Genomic DNA, 11,858 nt, shown 5'->3' on the forward strand with positions numbered 1-11,858 from the left:
ACCCCACAGGAGGCAAGAGGTTTGGCCTTGAAGATTTAATTTTGAAAAGAATCATTGGAAGACAGTTTCTGTTGTCTTCACTGTTTCTAAATTCACTGAATTGCTGCTTAGTTAGTCATTGATTTATCATCTGTGTTAACGGTAAATCGGAACTGGTGTTTTTCAGACTATAACAGGGTTCTTATAAATATGCATCGTTTGTTCATGTATTATTATTATTGCTCCAAAACAAAGCAGCAGACATTTTGTTTGACCGGCGGAAGCCCGGAGACTCTGTTACCTTTTCCAGAACATTCTTTCCTGGCTATAAATCCGTTTTATAGACATCAGTGATGGAAGGTCGGATGCTGTTGGGAAATTTCAAGAGGCAATTTTTTTTGTCATGCTTACATTTAGAGCTGGTATAGGAGAGGAGAGAAAGCTTCCCACGCAGATTTGTGGACCAATGTCTGTTAAAGTCAAACATTAGCATTTCTTAAATGCCATTGTTTAACATATTGTCAAACACTAGACATCGTTGAAAGTGTTTTTATTTTTATTTTTATATTTGCTCTTACCTTGGGTTGGGATTTGGGCTTCAATCACAGATTTTTCACCTGTGAACGTTCCCGCAGCAGCCAAACACTCCCTGCATGGCTAACCGCGGTGGAATATTTAATAGGAATGTGAGGCTGGAATGCAGCTGTGCTGCTGCCAGCGCTTAAGGCAGAAAGCAACAGTGTGTTAAGACAGAATCAACAGCACAACACACAGTCACTCACATGTAGGCGAAAGCAGGTGTTGATTGATCTGATGGTACATTACGCCGTGGATAATAATTCCTTATTGTTGATTGTTGGGAATCAGCGAGGCGGAGAAGCAGGTTTCCATATATTACTATTACATTTATATCACCTGTATCTACAGCCATTCATATGAAACCGTCCCATCTCTCTCCTCCATTACTCTCAATGGGAACCCCATATGTCTCCACCTTTGGTGACCCATCACCGCTAATGGGAGCACCGACCCTCTGAGAAGCTCCAGCAAATACATTCTATTATAGATTAATTGATGAAGAGGGTGGAGCTGCGAGATGACAATATATCTCTTTATTGATCTGCCTTTCAATGAGATTGGCTGTTACCCAACCTCCCTGTGGGAGAGGGAGAAAAAAAAAAGAGATGGAAAGTAAGAAGAGGAGGAGACGGTAAAGCGTCGCCTCCATTAAAGGAGCAACTAATTTCCTGTTTCCTTTGTTGCCTGGATTCAGTTCCTCAGTGCGAGTAAAAATTATGAGCAGTAGACTCAGTAATGCACGTACGCCGACTGAAGTGATTTTTCACATTTATTATCTCACTCCTCACCGTTTTCCTCTCTATGCTTTCTCTCGTCTCATTATACGCAGGTCCACCTATCCAGCCTCTCTTTTATGTCTCAAGACCTCTTTGTCTTTCCCATTTCCACATAATGAGAGGCCCCCTATTAATTTTGGGGCTGTGAAGCGAAACGTGCCCTCTGTCGACCGGCTTCCCCCAACACCCTTCTTCTTCCCCCTCGCCCCCCAAAACGAAGTGATATGGGTGGATGAAGATAGAGTGGGCAGGGGAGTCCCCATCTGTTTGCCACCACACATCATAATGAGCAGGGCAGACTGGAGTGTCAAAGGCGACATCAGGTCTATCTGGTGGGGCTCAGCCATTCAACTGGTTTCATAAAATGATTGGATTTGGTTATGAATGGAAGGGGGCAGATTTGGAATCTGTAGAGTGTGTAATAAGAAAAAAAAACATTCATGACTTCTGTTTATGAAGTTAATTTATGATCACAAGAGTTTTCAACAATACTCACCCGTTCCTTACTAAGTGATTTTTTTTATTTTTTTAATTATTTCACCAATGTGTTTCTTTTGACTGAAATTCATTTTCATGTTTTAGAGTGACCCAACCAAAGCCCTGGCTTGAATTTGAGAGAGAACTAATAGACGGATCTGAAGATTAGGGTGACAACACAGAGGACTTGAAGTTCATCACCAACAATAATTCAGCAAAACAGCAACAGGGATCAACAGGAAGTTGAGCAGCCCTTAGAGCAAGGGTCTGATTGGTCATTGAGAAAGGTATAAATAATACTAAAATGCCATTTTAAAAGAAAAATATTAACATTACAGGCTTTTTCCTCATTAAAACAATTTTACATTATTATTGGTTGTTGAAAGGAACCAATCTCACTTCCTGGTTAAATGGAAACACTTTATTAAATTTAAGAAAAGCCTCAAAATGGTGATTTTTTTAATCACCACTGGTGATACATTTGGACTGAAAGCACTGTGGATGTGGACGGGGTGGGTGTGCATGTGTGTGTATAGGTTTCTGTGTATTTTTATATTAATGTGTCCATGTTTATTGTACGTATTTTGTATATGTATGTATGTATTGTTTCCATTTGGCTTAGAAGCTTTTCTTAATTCAAATCTAAGTGAAACAGGAAATGGGGAGATTATTTATGCCATTGTCTGCAGGACGGCAAAGAGGTGAAATTAAATAAGTTCAACTTCTTCAAACCTTTTCAGACGGTCACCAAATAAGTGGTGTGTTTGTATGTCATGTAATGTACAGTATGTGTGGTAGGTAATGCAGTGTTGCATTTACATGTACTTTAGCTTTTTCTCTTGGTTGTATGTCTGAAATAAATTCATCATTTCAATTCGACAGGCTACGTACATAACCCTAATCCTTATTTAGCAATATATTCAAAAGGTCTGGTTGGTCATCATATCCTGTGCATATTTAACGTAGCTGAGAGTCAGGCTCGGGTAGCCCATCGACTTAGAAAACGCTTTATCTCTATTTAGACACGAGTCACCCTTTGGTTTTCAAAAACCTCTACATGTCATTTAGATGTCTTTGCTCAGAGGGAGGAATCTCTTTTGCTCTTGACACACTGAGGTGAAACATTTTCTTAAACGGCTAAGTTCCCAGTTCAGTGAATGAGGTTGCGTGTAACATTGGCCCCATTTGGTTGTATATTTGACACTCTTTGTCTCATTCCATTAAGTTCCTTTTCATAAAGTCCAACTACAGATCATGTTCCTTTAATGTACGTGAAAATATTGCATAATGCAATGACGTCAGTTTGCATATATTGCCAATTTGAGCTTGCTTTGTTTGGTGTGAAAATCCTGATGGATTTCCGATTTGCAAAGGAAGCAGGTTCAGCCAGTGAGTCATTACCCAGACTAGACACCACAGTTACATTTACCTTGGAAGCACTTACTCTGAAGTAGAATATCAAAACCGTCGCAGCGCCAGTTTTAGGACTTATGATCAGTCACAGTTCCATGAGATGTCCTTCCTGTATAAGAGCAAGTGCTCACATGTTTTACTGCTTTAGAAGAGGTGCAGAAATTACAATAATATGTAAATAACCCCTAGCAAGGATAGTTAGAAATTAGTGTTCTTACGTTTTTAGGTTTTTTTAGCCATTAGTGCAAACATCACAGGAGCAGAGAAGAGAGAGTAGAGAGATTATGAACAACCGAGCAAGTAAGTATTTCAAGCTTTTTGCACGTTGGTGTCAAATCACTGCAATTAACAGGCAGTAAATGAACGTCACTTCACAGTGTGACACCGAGTGAGTGGGAGAATGTTAAATATTTTATTTACTTTGTATGATGTAGATTAGGAGAAGTCAATCCACAGACCAGCGATCTGTCCGGAGTCTACGCTGCCTCTGGCCCGATGACTGATGGAGACAAGCATCATCCCCCCCATGAATAGAGAAGTCAGTATAATAACAACAAACAGGAGCTATGCCTCATTTTAACCCGATCAAACATTTTGCTTGATATATTGTACAAGTCAAAAGTTGACATGCCGAACCGTAAAACCCGAGGAACGTACCAAACCACTATACAGATGTATCAGTCCAGCCCTAACACACAACTGAAAGCAATATGTGAGAAAACCGGATTTGAACTCCAAGCTCCATTATGAGTCATAAACAAGTGAAGACTGTAGAAAATGTGGGGCGGGGGCAATTTAAGCAAGCTGATGAATGCAGAATGGAAACTATAAGCAAAAAAAAAAAAAACTCATAGAAGTCTATTTTTAAGCAAGAGAAGAAAAAGCCTACATTTTTATGAGATGTTTTAATTCTTTCACATAAGCCAAGAACTACCAGTATGGACCTATGATGAGGGAGAAAGAAAAAAAAGGAAATGCTTGAGAAAATTGCAGTAATGTGTCTGTGCTCTTGATATCGGTGAAATGAGGAATGTCTAGTCACATCGTGCTGTGCATTCAGCGTCAGAATGAAAGCAGACGTGAGAGGAGCCCAGGTGCAAGTTTAATCTAGGAAGAAGCTACTTCAAAGTCTCTATACAATTTCCATAATTTGAAGCTTCTGCATCTCTATTTTTTGTGAATATAATTGCATGAAAATCCAAGATCACCAGAAGGTACAATGTGTCACAAAAAATTGACTTCATCTAGTTTTTCCTCAAGATTGTACTTTTAACTTTTCTTTTTATTTTACTTTTGAAAAGATTTAGGGAAGAAAAAAAAAAAAAGCTTTACCCCGAGTCTGAACTGACTGAAAGAAAGATACTGCTAGCCATGTTTTTTTGATTTTTACAGGAACTGACAACTGATACAAAAGGGGGAAGCCATATGAGAAATCTTCTGAGTGTAATTCAAGAAGGTTCTGTCAGAAGAGGTTTTATTCTTGGCTATTTGCTACTGTAAGAATCGATGGCAGAGCCACAGCTTTCTTTTTCGTTTCTCAAAAGCAGCAGATTGCATGCAAGCTGATAAAGTTCTAACGGTGGTTTCCATTTGCTACAGCCCACTCTCACCAGAGACTATGAGATTGCTTTTACAAATGTTCTAAATGTCGACTCACAGCAGAAAGTGCAGAAATTGTGAAATCCCTGTTGTAGAAGAAGTTACAGTAATGCAATTCAATATATTCAGAATAGCAAAGTTGTAACCCAAAGTTATATTGAAAAAAAACAAAAAAACACTTCTTTGCAGTTACATCAGACCAAATTTCTTTTGTTTTAGGCGAGTAAAATCAAAATTCGATAAATGTCACATCAGTGAGAGAAAGAATATGTCAAGAGATTTATTTACTAATGTATTTGGAAATCAAAAGTTTGCACATATTTCCTCCGTGTTTAGCAGTGTTGCCTTGGAACTGTATGACTTGGGTCAAACATTTTGGGTTTCCTTCCTTCCACAAACTTTTCACCATAGTTTTAATTCGGTCCATTCCTGCTGATAAAACATGGTGGAACAGAGCCGCCTCCGGGTTTGGAGGCCACCTCACTTTCACACACCTTTTCAGATCTGCCCACAACTTTTCCACAGGATTCAGGTCAGAGCTTCGTGATGGCCTCTCCAAAACCCTGACTTTGCTGTCCTTTGTAGCCACTTTAGCTGGATGCTTATGATTATCGTACGTCGGCACAGGACACGTTTCACTCTGGATAATAACTCTGCCTTAGCAGCTTCAGCATCATCTCCATAGGGTCTTTTGTTTTTGTCCTGGGGTCATCCTGCACATTTCACACCAAAGCACATCCATCTCTGGGACACACAGAACCCATTCCTTCCTAAGTGGTGTGATGGCTGGACATTTCCATCATGTCTACACGTCCATATAATTGGTTGAAAGATGAATGCAGGACCTTGAAGAGCTGGTAAATTGTTCCCAAGGATGAACCAGACTTGTGCAGCTGTATACGTCTCTTCCTGATATCTTGGCTGATTTCTTTTAACTTTTCCCTTTGTGTCAAACAAGAAAGCATTGTGTTCAGGTGTCGCCTTCAGGTACTGTACATCCACAGATGTGCCTCCGATTCACTCAAATGTGTCAGATAACCTAGAGTTTCCATCACAATCTGTTTAAAGAAACAGTGTTCGTCCTATAGGTAAACTTATGATTTTAAAGATATTAATAAATACATTTCTGACACGGTCTTTCTATCATTATTGTGGTATTTAGCAAGCAGGAAAAACTTTGGTGATTCTAACGGACCTAAAAATAAGATGAAAAACATAGAATACAGTGAATAGATCTGCAAAATTGTCAGAAAATGTTTTGTTGCCATGAAATCAACTAAAGTCAACAGATTTTGTCGCCAAGAAATGCTTTAGCCTTCATTGTGAAACCTCTTACTTTTGCTCCTTCAACCAGACGCTGTTCATTCTGCTTTGCCCATTTGGATCGTCCCATTTGTCTGAATGTAGCAACGTTATTTCCTCTCCATAACTCGCTATGCGAGACGTGATAACAAGGCAATTAGAGCGTCGCTGGCCTTGTTTCATCAGATCATCTCCTGACAGAGCTAATAAGAGCTAATAACCTGACAGAGCTAATAAGGAAATATATTTTTATGCAAAATTACAAAGGAACCTTATTTTCAAACTAAAATGTTAGTTAAATAAATAATACATTTGGATTAGGAAAAAAAAAAAAACTATTCTATGTTGCTTCCAGGACAAAATACTTTCACAAATTCACTATTGTAGTTCTGCTGTGTTAGATGGAGCAGCATGTCATGTCATTTTTTTTTTCTCTCTCCCAGCAGTTTTTGGCAGAAGAAGTCCTGCTTGCTCAAAATAATCTTCCTGGCACGCTCCAAGTGGTGTCAGGACAGAGGGTCAGAGCGTGCAGCCGGCTGCCACACTGCGCTGCCCTGTAATTTAGCCTCCTCTGCTTCCCCACCCCACAGAGCTCCCATCCGTTCGTTTCCTGCGAGATGAAATGACTCTTCCAATTCTCCCTGTCTGCAGCAGAACGGGAGGGGAGGAGGAGGTGGGGAGATGAAGTAGCAGCAGCAATTATGGAGAACCCCCCCACCCCACCCCCAGTCTTTCTCCTCTTTCCAACACACACTCTTACAAGCTACAAGAGAGCCTGAACAATTTCTTCTTTTTTTTTTTACTGCTCCACAGAAAAGCTCCTTCGGCTCCATTCTGTTTGCTCCTCACCAAGTGTTAACAGGCAGCCTTTGCCTTTTCTATATGTCATTATGCTGTGTGACGGGAGCCATTCAAGCCCAGCAGTTAGCGGCCTCACTGGAGGAGCCTTCGTTTTAGGGAGACGAAGTGGAATGAGGTGAAATTGCAATGATTCACCAATTTGCATTGGATTTTGATTTTTTCCATGAAGAAACTATAAATATTTTAATTTTATATACAGTGTAATGAAAAGAATTGTTCTGCTTCACCCTTTTTTTGTCATACCTAAACATCTAAACATGAAAATAGCAACAATTTTTTTTGCTGAATTACAAAGTAGCTGTAAGAAAACACATTTCGATGGCCACATTCTAATTACTGCCAGAACTTTGACTCTGACAACAGAGAGGTAAAGAGCAAAAGATTTAAAAAAGCAACACGATGCTGAACTCTGAAAAAAACAAACAAACTCAATAGCAGATGAGAGATCTATCAGTCTGAAGAGGCTTACTAAGCTATCTCTAACACTTTGGAACTGAAATTATTGTGAGTGCGAGCCGTCAAGCACAAACAGAGAAAACATGGAACAGCAGTAAACCTTTCCAGGAGTGGCTGACCTGTACTGATGAGGTCACAGAAGAATGCAGGACAACATCGCAACCGCTGCAGGTGTCACCCAATGATCCCCAAGCTGCTCTAAAAAACTACTCTGTGAACTGAAGAGCGAACGGTAAAGCTTCGTCTCATTTAGATTCAGATACGCTATATACTGGGCTGAAGTTGCCACTAAATACAAATTGAAATTGGCTGTCACTGTTAGTGACAGCCAACCAGAGCCCAATACTGTACATACAGTACAGACCAAAAGTTTGGACACACCTTCTAATTCAATGGGTTTTCTTTATTTTCATGACTATTTATAAGGCAAGAAATCCCACTTATTAACCTGACAGGGCAGGTTGACCTATGAAGTGAAAACCATTTCAGGTGACGACCTCTTGAAGCTCATCAAGAAAATGCAGAGTGTGTGCAAAGCAGTAATCACAGCAAAAGGTTGCTACTTTGAAGAAACTAGAATATAAGGGGTATTTTCAGTTGTTTTACACTTTTTTGTTTAGTGCATATTTCCACATGTGTTATTCATAGTTTTGATGCCTTCGGTGTGAATCTGCAATGTCAATAGTCATAAAAATAAAGGAAACTCATTGAAGTAAAAGGTGTGTCCAAACTTTTGGTCTGTACTGTATACTATATACAGTATATATATATATATATAATATTTTGTGCTGTGCCATGCTGCCAAAAAGAAAAAAAAAAGGACTCTAGAAAAGACATTTTTCGTTTTCTTATAGCAATAGTGCTTTTGCCGGACATTAGAAATGAAATCTGCAGATCTTATCCAATTTCTTATGAATCATTCTGATTTAGCAAATCAGAATCATCTGGAGACAATCATCACACACATTCACGTCTCAGACAATGCTGTTTCGCAAACACCGACTGCAGTCGGGAAAATGCTAGGAGCTTTGTCTCCTGCATTGAGTTTGAACCCCCATCTCACCGGCCTCCAGCTGAGAGGTAAGCCAATATTCTGTTATTACTTTAGCTGTGTTTGATGCAAAATAGCCCATTATATTTCCAGGACAGAGCTATTGGCTCTGGCAAATTGGAAAAGGAAAGTAATTACACAATGAATGTATACAGCTAGCTCGTTTGTCTGGGTTGAAAATTGATCTAATAAAGCAAAAATAACGCAGCAGAGATGTTCTGGTTTTAATGGGAGAGGCAGCAGAAAATGGTCCGACACTGACCACATGCGATGCAGCAGCTGCTTGCTGAAATGCTCCAGTGGCAAAAACAATAAAGCTTTCAAGCAGAGATTAAATGTGACAGTAGGAGTGAAGGTAATGAGAGCAAAGTCACAGTCTGGAAGGAAGGTCATGGTGTCTAGGCTACGTTGGAATCAGATACTTTTCGGAGACCTACAACTGCTTGTGTTGGGTGAACAAAAGGTTTTGGAGAAGACCTTAATCTGCTTTCGAAAGAAAGTTAATTAGGTACGCCTGTCCTCATTTCCAAAACAGTCTTTTGACAAAACAGACAGACCATGTGTAGGCGGACTATCATTGTGTGCTGAGGTCGCTACAGTACAGAGACTTACTTTCAGTAAAACATGACACCTGTAACAATATTTTGTGAGCCTTCCTCAACAAGAATGTTCTTTTTTCTCCTAACTGAATTCCTTTATGGGTAAAAGCCAAACACTCGGGAATCACAACGGGAAATGAAGCAGACAAAGAATGTCTCATGTTAAAAAAAAAAACAGTATTACAGCCATCATAACCACCTCAGAACTTGATGTAAATTTTATTTGGATAAACTACCAGACAAATTCATGGAGGAAATTGTAGTGGAGAAGGTATGTAGGTGTTAGTTTCTGATGTTGCATTTTGTGTGTGTGTGTGTGGAGGGAGGGGGGTACTATAGTGTGCGTTTGTACTGTAGTACACTTCCTACTTTTGGAGCGGTTTCCGGTTCCTTTGATATTCACAAATGCACTCAAACAGCACAAGAGGTCACTTCGACCAAACAGAGACACGTATTTAGATGGACCAGAGTTTGCTCTTTTGGTCTGCGTCAGAGTTTAATGATGCATTGAACACCTGTGCTGTGAACTGGACTTTTAGGCAAACGGACTAGAACTTGATTACAGTGAACTAAACAGGACCGGTGTGAACGCACCACCGACCCGTAGAGGGCACTCTATGGTTTACAGTGTATTCTTAAATTAGTACTTAAAAGCATGACATGTACAGATTATTGCATTGTGTTAAGAAAAGTACTCAGGAGAAACATTTTTACTGGACCTATTTCTTGTTCTGTCACAACTCTTTCAAGGAAAAACTCCTCGTATTCAGTCATGGGTTTTAGTCGGGTCATTGATTATTCATGGTTCCCTTCTGGCAAATTACGATGTGCAATTTCTTTAGGTAGAAAAATTGACTACTACCTAAAAAAGTGTCTAACAGATGAGAAATTATGTTCCTTAAGCTACAAAATGATATCCAGGATCAAATATAGAATTTCTGCAGGAAAAATAAATAAATAAATTAGGCAAAATCTGCAAACACCTACAAGAATGTAAAGTTGTTGTTTTTTGTTAATAAAATGAGTTATCTTTCTTAAATGTGTTTTATTCTGCTTCAGCTAAACCAAGCACACAGTTGGAAGTTGCGTGACAACACATTACTGGATCATTTCAAACCTGTAAAACATCAATCCCTATAATACAGTAAATGCATACATTTCAAAATAAACCTCCACTGCTGAAAATCTAGCTTTGCTCATTGTGTTCCAATAAGCCACAGGAAAGCTCCACTGGCTCCAGTTTGAATAAGCCCAAAGGCCCCTTCAGGAGCTTTCTCTTTTTACACAGCTCAAGATTCCAAGACTCTCTGCTCTTTCCTTCATAACGCCCTTAGCCTGTCTGTTGTGCAGAAGCAAAGACTTCAGCGAAAAGTGGCTCTGCTCCTCCCTCACAACTCTCTTCAACGACTGACAGGGTTAAGCCTCACTACCTCAAGGGGAAAATATGAGATGCTGAGGTCAGGGAACTGGGCATGAAATATTCCACATGGTTTGGTTACCTCTGAGGGACTGAGAGATACTTGTGCCCATAGGGACGGTGATCAATGTCAGAACGAGGGAAGGAGGACAGAGTAAACCTGTCGTGACGGCTTGCATCAAGATAGAGGCGACACGAGAAGCTGTCTGTGTCAGACAGATGAGTAACTGTGACTTTCAATGGGATATTTGGATTTTTGACCTTTTTTTAAAAAAAAGAAAAAAATCAAAATAAAGGTCGGCGTGATAGAATTTGAGAAATTTCTTCTTCATTCTTTGTAGAACATGACTGGAGCCTGTGCTGACAAAGACCACAAAGGTGCAACTATTTAGCCATCTATGAACGCATACACACTCCCATACACACACTCATAATCACGGTCTTATGCCTTTCAGTCCCGCTTCATTTCAGCCTCCTGTCTGTCTCGTCAACTGCAGTTCTTTCTTCTGTCATTGTAAGAGACGGCTTTATTCCTGCAAATGCAAGGACATTGCTTGACTGTAGGCTTAGGAGAGCTGCATCAAAAGAAAACCCTTTGGAGACGGTTGTGGCTTTCTTCCTCCCTGACGGAGAAGGAATCAAAATCCCTTGTTCAGTTAAAATTATAGCTGGATTACTTTTGTCCCTGTACAACAGCACTGTCAGAAGAAAATCTCCCCAAGCTAGATTTATGACTTGCACAAGTAAGCACATGGCACATTTGCAGTATGTCTCTGTGAGAGGGTGAAGGCTGCTGTCCTACACCTGGTTTTTCATCATCATCTTTCCTTGCTTTTGTCTCCCACACTCCCTAATGATGACAGGAGTGTCCAGATTTTCAGAGAACAAGGTTTTCACTTTAATGTCTGCTTGCCTACTGTCTTGCTCACGGCTCTGGTTTCTCCCCCGTTCCCATCTTCTGATTTACAACGTCCCTGCTGACCAATGGCGAGGCGAGATGTAGCTTGAGGCAGGGAACACGGGAGATTCATTGTTCCCTTTCTCTCCCACTGTCTGTCTTTATTTATGACACCTCCAGCATGACCGGGAACACGCCATGACCCCGGGGGCAAAGCACAGTACCCCAGTGACAACCTCTTCCAAAGCCAGACCTTTCGTGTTTTTGTGTGTCTCTGATGGATCACAAGACAATAGCCGCTCTGCTCATCGCTGTGAGGGAGTCAGATGGGGTGAAGCTTGGGTGAATAAGAGCTATCACAGCACTGCGCGCAACCATGGAGCACATGGGGTGAATGATGGTTATGATGGAGAGTAAAGGGGAGAGTAGGAGGTCTAACGCTTTAAGCGTG

Source organism: Xiphophorus couchianus, chromosome 11, assembly GCF_001444195.1.
Source record: "Xiphophorus couchianus chromosome 11, X_couchianus-1.0, whole genome shotgun sequence".
In the NCBI taxonomy this organism is placed as follows: Eukaryota; Metazoa; Chordata; class Actinopteri; order Cyprinodontiformes; family Poeciliidae; genus Xiphophorus; species Xiphophorus couchianus.